Source organism: Carassius gibelio, chromosome A22 (genome assembly GCF_023724105.1).
Source record: "Carassius gibelio isolate Cgi1373 ecotype wild population from Czech Republic chromosome A22, carGib1.2-hapl.c, whole genome shotgun sequence".
Taxonomy (NCBI): domain Eukaryota; kingdom Metazoa; phylum Chordata; class Actinopteri; order Cypriniformes; family Cyprinidae; genus Carassius; species Carassius gibelio.
The window spans coordinates 11,706,768-11,720,208 of NC_068392.1; the positions used below are offsets into that span (position 1 = coordinate 11,706,768).

Here is a 13,441-nt window from a genome sequence, read left to right on the forward strand (position 1 = left end):
CTCTCTGAATGTGGAGAAGATGAAGGAGATTGTTGTTGACTTCAAGAGAGCACACACTCAACGTGTTCCTCTGACCATCAACGGTGCGGCTGTGGAGAGAGTGAGCAGCACCAAGTTCCTGGGTGTGCACATCACAGAGGACCTCTCCTGGACTGACTGACCTCACTGCAGCACTGGTCAAGAAATCACAGCAGTGTCTATACTTCCTCCACAAACTGATAAGAGCCAAAGCCCCGGCTCCCATCATGTGAACCTTCTACAGAGGCATCATCGTGAGCATCCTGATGAGCTGTACCACTGTGTGGTATGGCGCCTGCAATGCGTCCTGTCAGAAGACTCTTCAACGCATATTGAGAGCAGCTGAGAAGATCATTGGTGTCTCTCTCCCCTCCCTCCATTACATTTATTGAACCCGTCTCACCCATAAAGCCCTCTGCATCCCCTCTTTTGCTTCCCCCCAGCTTCCACATCCCCAGGTCCTTCCACTCCCCGACTCCTACTAACAAACTCAGACCTGCACCAGTCACTTTGTGCAGCATTGGTCTGCTCACTAACTCATTCAACTACCTCTTCAGTCAGTTTAAATAAAGAACTGCTCTCTGAACTTTTTTTCACTTTAAATCAGTCTGAATAAGCTCTTTTGCACTACAATCATTTTATCTGCACTAGGGCTGTAGCTATCGAATAGTTTAGTAATCGAGTATTCTACCAAAAATTCCATCGATTAATCGAGTAATCGGATAAAATGTGTTTTTGCTTAATTAAAGTGCAATATTAATTATACAAGAGAAAATAAGTCTCCTGGGTCTCTTAAAATGAACAACTAAGTTTTTGTTAAATGCATATAATGCAATGCATACATCAAAAATAAACATTTAATCATTACCCATTGTTTCTCTGTCTGTACTTGTACTGTGAACAATGACAAGAAAGTTGACAGATGAATTAAGTGAATTTAAGTGCCATTCAGTTGGGGTTTTAAATAAAGCATTTTCTTAGATGCACATTAAACATTAAACACATAAAACATTGATTTACTTTGTCTTTTAATTATTAAAAATTAAGCAAACTTAACTTTTGGGTAAACAAAGGGGATTTACTATTAAAAATAAAACATGGAAGAAATGTTGTGTGATTAAACTTTAGAAAAAAATAATGTTTTATTTATTTTATTTTTTTAGTAGTAGGCTATGTACATTCTGCTGAGCAATAGTAATACCTTTCTGGCAAATACTTGTATTTAAACCAAACCGGACTTTTATTTTGATGGGTTGACGTACCTTTACAGTTCTGTGTTTGTGATGTGACGCTAGTTTTACTCAAATCAAACAGTCAAATGCTCATGAAGTGATTGTCAGAGCAGTTCTGGAGATGTTGTTCATGTGTTCTCGTCTTATTTAGTGAGACAGCAGACGCTGAAAACACTGCGTGCGTCACGAGCACTTCAGTGTGTGTGATAAAGGAAGTAGCGCTTCTGCTCCGTTCATTAACAGAGACACGCAGAACATGCAGGATTCATATTTAAATAGACCGGTCCAGCTTAATATTTACAGATATTAGTCCATATCGTGATTTGATGTAAGTGCAATGACCTATTTTTGATTAATTCATGAAAAATTTGGCAATTTCCGTGCCATTAAACTGTAAATTCCGTTTTTATGACTGGATTCCACGATACCCTCCCTGTTTTCTGCATCGCGGAAATCATAGGGCCCTGGTTGTGGTAAGCCAGCTCTATCTTGCAATGGACACAGGCCACGACGTTCTCTTTACGTTTGCCCGCGCACTCAAATAAAAACACTGTTGACTCCTTGTGTCTCCTTACGCTTTGTGGGTGATGTAAACGCGTTGTGTCACATTAAAAAAATCATTGCCAAAGAACCTGACGTGAGATTTAAAATAAATTAAAAGAGACTTCGAGGCAGAGGAATTTGCTTCGATCATTTTTTGTAATCAATTTACTCGAGGAATTGTTTCAGTTCGCTGTACATGTGGAAGAATTGACAATAAAGCAGACTTGACTTATTTATCTGGAAAAAAACATTGTGATTTTTTTATTCTTGATCTCAATTGTGAAAACATTTGCACTAAATACAACCAGTAACATTTTTAAATATTCTGAAATGCTTTAATGTAACTAACATGCTATTTATGAAAATAATAATAATAAAAAAAAAAAAAACTAAAATGCTGTGCAGGATGTCAAATGAATCTGTTTGAACTAGCTCATAACGATCGAGTGAGTCAGTTTAATTCCGTAAAATAAATGACCTTATCAACAATAAATATGACAAACATCTTAGGAGTTCTCAGTTATAAAGCTGTGTATGCAATACAATGCAAGCTTTCTTTTCTATTCAATCCATTAGAGGTTTGAAATTCCTCCATCATATCTGGTTTCAGAGTATATAACATGAAATAGTTTGGCCTTCGAGAATTTGCTTAGTAAAATATTCTCTGAAATGGCACAATACCATAATTTCTTTATAAATGTGTATTCTATTCTATTGTATCATATGTTTACACCTTTATCAAATCTGAATGTGCGATCTTGTGATGACTAACCTTCAGATGCATCTGAGCATCCATTCAGTGTATAACGAGATATTAAACCTTTGAATAGTATTTGTAACAAACAGCCGGGAAGGCACAGAAATGCAGATGTTATAATGATCCTTATTGTTGTTTTTTTTCTGCGACCAATTTGAGAGCAGAGAGGGTGTTTCTGCTGTATACGCGGTTGCGCTCTGCGATAGCAGGGAACATCTGTTTTGCGCTTGTTGTTCCTCTTGGCTGCTTCTCAATTGGATTTCCTCAAGCAGGTCCAAGAGCTGTCACCTCTGCCAGGCTCTGTTAGCTATCACCGCTGGACCCTATATTAAGAAGGGCTTTCAGGGCTAAGTTAATAACTCTCCCCGCCTCTCCTGACTGCCTCGCGCTGCCTCTTCTGTTGGCTGCTGGGTGGCCTGTGGGTATCCCTCCAACACTCTCGCTTTCTCATTTTCAGCTCCTCCCTGCCTCAAGAGGGCCTTATGTGCACTCATTCTGCCTCTACGTTTCTCTCTCCTTCACTCACAATTTGGTTAAAGGTGCGGTCAAATTAGCAAATTTTCACCACAGTTCTGCAGGCAAAAAAAATGTCTGTTTTCAGTAGTGTAATGATGCATGCAGCACAGCTCACACTGAACTTACTTTCAAGCCAAGCAGCTGTGGTGAATCTGTGTGACCCACTCGAACTTGTTGCAAAATTCTGCATTGTCAAGTCAAAGTCAAAGTCTGCTTGTCAATTCTTCCACATGTACAGCACGTACATACAGAGAATTGAAACTGAATTGAAACAGTCCCTTGGTGCATTCAGATAACACTAACAGAAGAACATAAAAATGCAGATAAATACAGATTTAATATATATCAATATTACAAATATACAAATAAGGACATGTAAAAAAAGATAAATAAAGCAGCACAAGGCACTTGGCAGATAGAGTGCAAACCAGTGAAAGAAATAAACAGTGCAGATATAATGGTTATAGTGTAGATTGTGTAGGTTTCTGTTGAAATGACTGGAGTTTGTAAGAGAAAATTGGCTGAATAATGGTCAGTGTTGGTTTTTGCTGCAGATATGAATGATTCCTCAGATCACTTTTACTTTTATAAGCAATCACACTTGACGGACACAAAAATGATGGAACAAATTCCACACAGCACTCATTTTCATCAATATCATCATCTCGCTCCCTCACTCTTTTTCAGATCCCACTTGTCCTTTCCTGCCTCCTTCCAGGATCTTTCTGGGTTTTCAGAGCTGACTGGCAGAGCGTTAGTTTTCTTTATTTCACCAGTGAGTCAGACCACCCCGTGCAGGCATATGAAATAATTTTGGCTACACGTTGATAAATCGAATAAAATTATTTTGTCATTGACGGGTATAATTGTAAAGGGCAAGAGTTACAGCTTCTAACCCGCAGTTTAATATGTCAAAAAGTCCAGGGGTGGAATCAAATCCACATAAGAACCAGTTAACGATGTTTTTATTTAACAATGTACCTTTAATAGCCGTCTCTAGGGTGGAAATCACAAATTAGAAACAGATAGCTGATTACACATCAAAACACAACTTTAGAAAGCTCAGTGTTAATCTGAATTAGACATTTTAATCATTGAAAAAAGTTGTTTATTTATGATCTTTCCTTTTGCTGTACCTCTCAAATCAAACTTTCTTTAAGGAGGTCTTTAGACCTAATTTAGACTTTCGGGGGGCTAACATTTGGAAGTCTACATCACTTTCAACCTTTGGTTCACGTTCTCCTGAAGCGCTGTGTTTCACAGCTGGGCCTGGTTTTGAAGCCTCTGACATTCTCACCACCCAGCTAAACATGTCTCCAAACTTGACCCGGTTTGTAGGTTCTGCAGTACATCAGCGTCAAGTCCCAAAGCTGACATTTGGCCCCTTTTTTAAAAGACCGCTGGCACTTAAAGTAAACGTTGTGTATACAACTTAATTAAACTGTTTTTCTGGAGGGCGTCAGAGACATTAGCAGGTCTCTTAAAAAATGCGTGAAAAGCGTCTTTTTCTCGCGCTCCGATTTCTTTTCTTCCAGAGCTGTTCTGTCTCATATTTCTGTAATTATTGCCACATGCAGGAGGCTCTGTCTGACACAAACAGAGGAAGCCTGGATCTCGTGACCCTACCCAGATTGATACATCAACTTTAGTTTGACAAGAAGAGACGTTTCTTTGGGTTTGCTGTGCGTAATCCTACCAAGATTAAAGTCAGAATGGGTGTCCAGAACATTTGATATTCCATTAACTACAGAATAGTCACTCTTTATTTGTTAAAGCACCACATTAACGACGCATGTTTGCTGACCTTGGAAAGAACTGACTTAAATGTTATCATCTGCTGTCACATTTTTGAGCAGCATTAGGTTTTACTTTTCTATCTAAATAGATCATATGTGTGTATGGCCATACTTTAGTTTGGGGTCCAATTTTCACTATTAACTATTAACTGACTTTTGCTTCAAATAGGCAACTAGTTAATAGCAAATAATAATCCAAAAATATCATATAAAGTATAATGGTTAAAAACTGACAGGTACCATTTTACTGCACAGTGAGTATGTTTAGTTTGGATAGTTTTATGTACATTTTGCTGATTCATACTTTCAATTTTATACCGTGGTATTAGTAATTTTACTTGAGTAGATGATCTGAATAATGCTCATGTTATTAAGAAGCTAAGTTAACTAGCTAAAATGACCTAGCTATCAATCAAGAAAGTTAATTTGATGGTTATTTGATCTGTAATGTTTATATCTATATTATCAAAGTAGTGACATATTTCCAGTTGTAATTTTTTTAAATAATATTAGCATATCAGATCCATATCTAATCTCCTTGATGTATCTTGCCAAGTGGTGATGACTGATATTATAAATGTGTAAGTAGCAGTTAACAATGTAAACAATGAGTAGTTACAACCAAGGAGCTAGAAAGCAGCAACACTGGGCTGCTGAGTGTGTACATCTCAACTTTGATCTGTGTAGATTTTTTCTGGGTTATTATATTTTAGATTTTCCAACGTTCTGGTTCAATGAGTTTAAATAGATTTTTAGCTTTATATTAGGTAAAGGTATTTTACCTTTATCATTTTCTAAAAGTGTGGGTCATCTTTTGAGTCAAATGATTACATTTACTCAGTCAGAATAAGAACTCTATGTATGTACACACATACATTTTCTGCCCCTATATCTTAAATTTTGAGTTCATTCAAAATGCATTTAAACAGAATTAATCACATAAGTAAAAGAATGCACTCTAAATGTGCACTAATATAACCTACTAGACTTCATCAGGTCAATAAAGCGCAGACTCTGTAGCTGTGTTTTGTTTGTTTTTTGTAATATACTCGATATTGTTCAAATCGCACTTCGTTAAACCAGCGTTTACAAAATTATATTTTATATATATTAGGGGTGTAACGATACGCGTATTCGTATTGAACCGTTCGGTACGAGGCTTTCGGTTCGGTACGCATTATGTACCGAACGGTTCGTTGGACTAATTAATTATATTTGGAAAATAAATACAAAATTGTGAAATATAATGATATGCGTTCAACAAGGTAGTCCGATAACCCAAACGACATAACAGGCAACGCCCCTGACACCCCTGAAGAAGAAAAAAACCCACCAACTTATATGTTTGTGTTAGGCTACTCAGTCAGGCGCTCGCTCACTCAGTACGCGCTGAAGGCTCGTTGCAAAATGGCCAATGCGTTTAACAGACCAGAAATAGAAGATCCTCCAGTAACCAACAGGTCTGGTGTTTGGGTGCACTTTACCAATCGATCGGGGCATCCAAACAAGCACGGAAATCAAAATGGACTAGTACTGTACTGTGTCAGAATTTCCTGAGCAGTACGATACAATTAACAGGCCTGCACGTTATTAGATAGAACTGTTATAAATAGAACGTATGCACGGGCAGTTTTGAAAACTCCTACCTTGCTCTTGGCATAGTGCAGCACAAATCGCGTTGTATCTGAAGGGCAACGCTGAGCCCAGGGTCCAGCGCCGCGCATACCGCATCCTGTGTGAAAGACCCTTTAGCCTTTTTGCAACGAGCCTTCAGCGCGTACTGAGTGAGCGAGTGCCTCTGTAGTGGAAAACGCAGGTTTTAAGAACATGCTTAATGTAATTGAGCCCCATTACAATATTCCTTCTCGAGCCCATTTCAGCCAGACCGTAATTCCTGCTATGTTCCAAAAAACACAAGCCCTATAGAGAACCAATTGAGTAAAAACACACTCAATATAAAGAGTTATAGAGTTCCATATAAAAAGTTACATCTTTGTATTAGTTCATAACTACTACATCAATATAACATTTTCATTTTCTTTTATAAGGAGCTGTTTTTGTTTTATACAGTATGCTGCTAAGAAAACACCATAGAAGATGGGTAAAGAATAGCTCCATCATTGTTCAATGTAAAAAAAACAACAACAAAAAAACATACGTTGTTAGTTTTAATAAATAATTTTTTTGTTAAAAATCAAGGAAATGTATCTGCAAATTTTTCTTTTTGCTGTATCTAAAACGTACCGTACCGTACCGAACCGAACCGAGACACCAGTGAATCGTATCGAACCGAACCGTGAATTTTGTGAACCGTTACACCCCTAATATATATATATATAATATTATTATTATTATTGTAAAAAATTAACTGTATGCACACACACACACACACACACACACACATTTAGGAGTCCTTTCACCCAGAGCAGATGTTGACAGCCATCTGGCTTGCTGGTGTAATTGTGCGTTTCTGTGTGCTTGTGTGTCGCACCAAGCAAACTAGCCTCTGTTTAAGATTGCCCTGAGCATAACCCCAACCTAGCCTTCAACTCCTCTGTAAAATCACCAGCAAACCACACACACACACACACCTGATACCCCTCATGTCGTCATCAAAGTCCCCTGTGCTATTCACTAAATTGATAAATTGGTTCCAAGCCTGAACAGCAAGGGGCTGGTCTTGCGGTTTTCCATGGATAAATTAGTTGGCTAGAAAGATACTGTTTCCTTTCATTACTGCTTACTAAAATCAGATGCTGTGGATGTTGTTCGGTGCTTATTTTCCCTCCAAACCCATTGATGTCACGGCATCCTTTCATCCGGCCAGCTTCATATGTTCCTGAAGTAGTGTCACCCATGTATATATATTAGGGCTGTCAAATGATTAAAATTTTTAATCAAATTAATCAGAATTTTCAGTGGATTAATCATGATTAATCACTATTTGTATTTGTATTTGCCACTACACCTGAATCCTAACCATTATTTTTCTGAAATGCATACCAAAAGATAAATAACAGGACACAGATACATAATTTTCATGTATTGTTTCATCATGGGGTTCTTTTTTTCTGAATTTCAAAAGTTTAACATTTCCTTAGATCAAATTTACCTGAGCACTATATCAAACCATGCCATTTAACTACAGATAGTGTAAGAGTTTTAGGTGAACCAGTGGTTAAATATAGCCACATATCTATGAAATTATGGATAGAGAAACTCGAAAGAATGAACTCAGAAACAAAAACATGCGCCACAATCACATAAGAAGCACTCTGGGCACTCTTGTTTTTAGGAGGTGTTCATTTGCTCTGCCACAATACTTTAGGATCGATATTTTCACGTTCTGAAGGCTTCAAGTGCCAGTAAAACCAAGTAAAAATGCATATGCTTTCCCAGACAGCTGTAATTTTCGCTGCATTGCATGTAGGCGTTCTGCGCATGCGCAGTGTGAAACACAGGACGCTATAACACAGTGATCCTCAAATCTGGCTCGCGAGATCCACTTTCCTGCGAAGTTTAGCTCTAACCCTAATCAAACACGCATGAGTTTGCTAATCAGTGTCTTTAGGATCATTAGTAAATCACAGGCAGGTGTGTTTAATTGGAGTCTGCGCTAAACTCTGCATGAAACTCGCGAGCCAGATTTGAGGATCACTGCTATAACAGGAAGAAGAAGCTCCAGCGTATCAACTACCAAAGTCGTCTCTGTTTATCGAGCTTGGCATGAATGTATTTGAGAGTAAATGGGGTAAAACCTTAAGCTTCTTCGGTGTTTTCGTCGCTGCGCTCGTCGCTGTTTTTTACTATCTTGAGAATTCAGAGATCGACGAGACTTTCCTGAACTGAATAATTTGTCACACTGCGCATGTGTGAAATGCGTTAAAAAATTTGACGTAATTAACGACAAACAACTAATTAACGCCGTTAACGCGCTATTTTTGACAGCCCTAATATATATATATATATATAACAGCACAGAGATGGAGAGCTGTCCCATTCTCTCTGCCCATACACTGTGTCTCTTTAATCATAGTTTTCATTTCAGTACATTGAAATTTTCCTTGCCAAGGACAACGTCATAAATAAAGACAAAAAAGGGTTTTGCGGAGAAAAATTTTGTACCTGCTCGCTCCCTAACTTTTTGTGCATTAGGGGACCGGCGAAGGGATAAAAAAGACGAGGTGGTCATCTGTGAAAATGTATAATCATTTATTACACGGCCGCCGGTGAGGCGCAGTAAGTAAAAGCGTGAAGGCAGACATCCATAAAAAAGGACGTGAAGGCCCTAAATGAAAAGCAAAGTGAATTTCTGTATCCTGTCATAGGTAATGAGGAACAAGGGTCTTTCTTCTCGAAGGAGTACGGTGCATTCACATTCACTTCAGCCTGGCACACAGATTTGAGAAGGATTTATCTGTCTTTGACATAGAAAGGTGCAGGCATGAGTAACCTCAACTAAAATATTTCAGTTAATGATTCCATCTGTATCTACCTGTATCTACTCTTCATGCTTTGTTCAAACTCACCTTAATACTACGACTACTACTACTACTAATAATGTATTTTATTATTATTATTAAGTATATATTAGCAAAATAAAATACTATTATTGAGGAGTACTATCTAGATATAGAAATACTATTAATAATAAATGAAAAAACAATTATCCTTGACTACTTCACTGACTGAAAAAGAAATAATAATACTACATATATTATAAATACATATTTCTTAAAAGTTTATAAATGTTTATTTTAACAGATATTTATTTAAATTAATAGATTATTATTATTATTATTATTATTATTAGTTGTTGTATTAAATACTGTATATATTCACATAAATATTCATAATAAGAAATATTTATTAAATTAAATTTTGTTAAATTATTTTTGTTAAAATTATTACATTTATGAAATTATTAAAAGACATTTTGTTCATTTAAATGAACGAATATTTATATTTTTAAATACAAATGTATAGGCCTTAGTTAGGGTAGATGCTATAATTAATTTGCCACATGAAATTTGCCAACAAAAACTTTTCTGTGAGTGATTATAATATAGTCTATTCAACTTTACAGCGTGTAATGTGTTTTCATTTATGTCATGTCCTGTTTATTGGAATGAAATCAGTTCCGAATGCATCATGTTCTCTGGGGTGGCGCATGTTTTTTTAGAACACAACATTTGCTGGGTCCGACTGCATTCTGTTTTTAAACAACGGAATTGTTTCCTAATTAATTTTGTTAGGAGATAATTTATGCTTTTTGTTTGATGTATAGCAATACAATCCCTTTGCATACATTTTCACCATTTTAGAGCTGAGTTCAAAAGAAATGTGTTTTTTTCCCCCGAAACACAATGCATTTAAATGTGCTCCATTTTTCCATGTTTGTTTTTAGCTCGTCATTAATGAATTAACTTTTTAAACAATCCATCATTATTGTTTTGGTGCCATTTTATTTTTATCTCAATTATATTCTAATTGATCATTTTTCATAATATGCAAGGGATGTTTTTCCCACTTTGTTCAGAACACAATGAAAGCTTAAACACAAATAAGGCCTATGATCAAAAACATGATAATTCATTTGCAATACTAAATAGGAATTTGCAAAACAATGGGATGCGTACCACATTGTCTTTTACCCCCCGCTATCACGAGGTATTGACTCCTTAGAGGAGTCATGGGTACTGTAGCGCAGTATTGAATTCAAATGACTTTAAAGGAAAACTATGGTTTAAAACATTTAAAACAGGAAAAAAAATCTCAACAATGTTACAGATTTTTCACTTAATGTTTCCCAAAATATAATTGACCAGAATTTAGGATTAGTAGTAGTAGTAGTTGTAATAGTGAAGATGATGATGATAAAATTTAAATAATTAAATGTATAATTTAATTAATAATAATTATACTATACTTTTATATAAAACACTATTGTATAAAAATTAGGGCCGGGACTTTAATGCGTTAATTGAGATTAATTAATTACACAAAAAATAACGCGTTAACTAAGATTAATTAATTACAGAAAAAAAAATTCCCGCATTTTTAATAACTTATTTTTGCACCGCGGAACGTTTCTCACTGGATTTGTTTCGGCGGGACCGATTATACTGAAGCACCAACTAGCGTTCGCATATCACCGCAGCAGCACATCGAGCCTCAAGTATCACCTCAACGCAAAATATATAGCAGCTAGCGTGGACACTTTATGTTGAACTATGTATTATTTTGCTGGTGCAACAGTTTATGTTGAACTCTTTATTGTTTTGGCCAAGGTTATTGAGAGTTGGACTTAGTATGTTATGGCCTCTGAAGCAACAGAGAGATGTTTTCTAATAGTCAGGGTTTCCAATGTTCTGAATGTAATTGACAGTATTGTGTTTTACTTAAAAAACTCTTTACAGAAGGTTCCAGCATCTATAAGCTTCCTGAATTTCTGAAATGTACTATTTCTAAATTGTTTCTAAATATGCTATTGCCACACTTCATGGCAAAAATTGCACTGGTCTGCTAGACTTGGTTGAACAAAAATAAACAATATTTTGTTGCTTAAGTTTATGTATTCAGTCATTATTTAATGGTATACTATAAATTCATGTGAAAAAAAAATTACTTCTCACTGTTCTCAGGTCAAATATTTATATGCGATTAAAATGCGATTAATTTCGATTAATTAATTACAAAGCCTCTAATTAATTAGATTAATTTTTTTAATCGAGTCCCGGCCCTAATAAAAATTATTAATTATTTATTAATATATTTTATTAGTAGTATTAAATTATTTATGTAAATCAATATTAATCTATTAATTGTAACATTTATTTAAAAAAGTTGATGATTATTATTAATATATTATTATGTATTATTATTTTCATTTAAACAAATATTTACCTTTTTATTATAGCTTAAATAAATAAATATACAAACATTTATTTAAATAATAATATACCTTAATTTAAACAAATGAGTGATGAAGATTGTGATGACGTTATCTGTAAAGACATTTAATTTGACATGAAAATTGCAAGAAAAAAATCTTTAACATGGTGATGTCGGCTCTATATTTTTGCTATTTTTATTTTTATAGACTAGTATAGGAAAAACTAATTTCTCTTTATTTTCTTTTTTTTATGATTGATGTCACTGCTACTTGGACAGTAGTTGATAGCGTAGCATGGCCTCATGGGAGATCTGCGGCTCCCCAGAGGTGATGAAATGAAGAGGGTTGGCATCACAGGCAACATAGTGGACATCTGGAACAGACCTCAAATCATGTTGTCAATGATGATGCATCGTGATCCAGCTGTGGCAAATTGGACGTTACAAACTCTTGCCTGATTGATCTCACTCTATAACAGCTGTCAGACAGGACAGATATTAGGCTCACAGAGCAAAATACGCCAAGAATCTCTTCAATGGGACATGAAAAAAAAACTCTTCAATGGGGCATGAATTCTGCTAGTAATCGCAAGATTTTGAATATAAGAAATGTAGACCTTGCATTTGTGAAGTTAATGCATTAAACTAGACCAGTGCTAAAAAGTATTGACTTTTGGGCATATAGTCAAGAACATTTTCAAACATGACAACAAAATCTAATTAAAAAAGCACAGAGAAGTGTTGATCTTAAGTTAGTACAACTTTTGATTTACTTCTGTATCCAATCCCCACATCCATAGAATTTTGTGCCCGCTTTCTTTACTTAAGGGCAGTTCATTCATTCATATTTTAAACCTGGTTCTAGAGTTGAAATGGTTTTTCTTTCATTTTCTAAGCGAAGACTGATAGATATTAAGTGTAAAGAGCAAAATGTGTGAAAAAAATATTTACAGATATGTGGAAAATTTTGACTCACTTTGTTGAAGATAACGTGGCATTGCTAATAAGACTTTAACTTTAAATTGATAATTCAACAAAAAAGTCATTCCAAAACTTTTTTTGTTCCATTAAAGGATTTTAAATCACCTTGAGGAAGAGTAAATGATAATCTTTTGATTTTCAGATGGACTAATTCCTTACCATTTTGTATTTTTGTATCGCAAACCGGATCTTTCTTTTGCGTTTTTCACATTCTTTGAGAATGTACATCCAAAAATGCTTTTCTGGTCTTGGAAAGTGTCAGTCCAGCTTTTAATTGACCCTCACCTTTTTTCTTAATTCATCCGCTTTTCTTTTGCTCTCCAGACCTGCAGATGCACAACTCTTCTACTCAATAGTTACAACCATGGAAATAATGAAAAACTGCCTTTTTTGTCTTTCACCACATGTGCTCTCATTCTATACATTCAAGGGCAGCCCATTCAAGCTCCATTTGGTTTTTCTTTTCCCTTTATTTCTTGTGCTTTCAGTCTATCTGTGTCACTGATGGTTCTTCTTTCGCTCTTTCTTGCTCACTTTCGAGGGAAGAATAGGCTGCGTAGCTTCCACAAACCTTCAGAAGAACCTTGGGCCAAAGTTCATTGTAGTGCACATCAGTCCGCACCGCAGTGCTCAGACTGGGCTCAGAAATGCTTTTCATACAGTTCTTATTAATTTCAGAAGCTTAAAAAGGTTCCTAACAACTT

The 13,441-nt window shown here is 35.7% G+C and overlaps 1 protein-coding gene across 1 annotated transcript in view; it reads left to right on the plus strand.

Moving 5' to 3' along the window:
- The window catches only part of LOC127942461 (adhesion G-protein coupled receptor D2), a 78,276-nt gene that overhangs the window by 25,173 nt on the left and 39,662 nt on the right, over positions 1 to 13,441 (plus strand). The gene's annotated exons all lie outside the window — the stretch shown is intronic.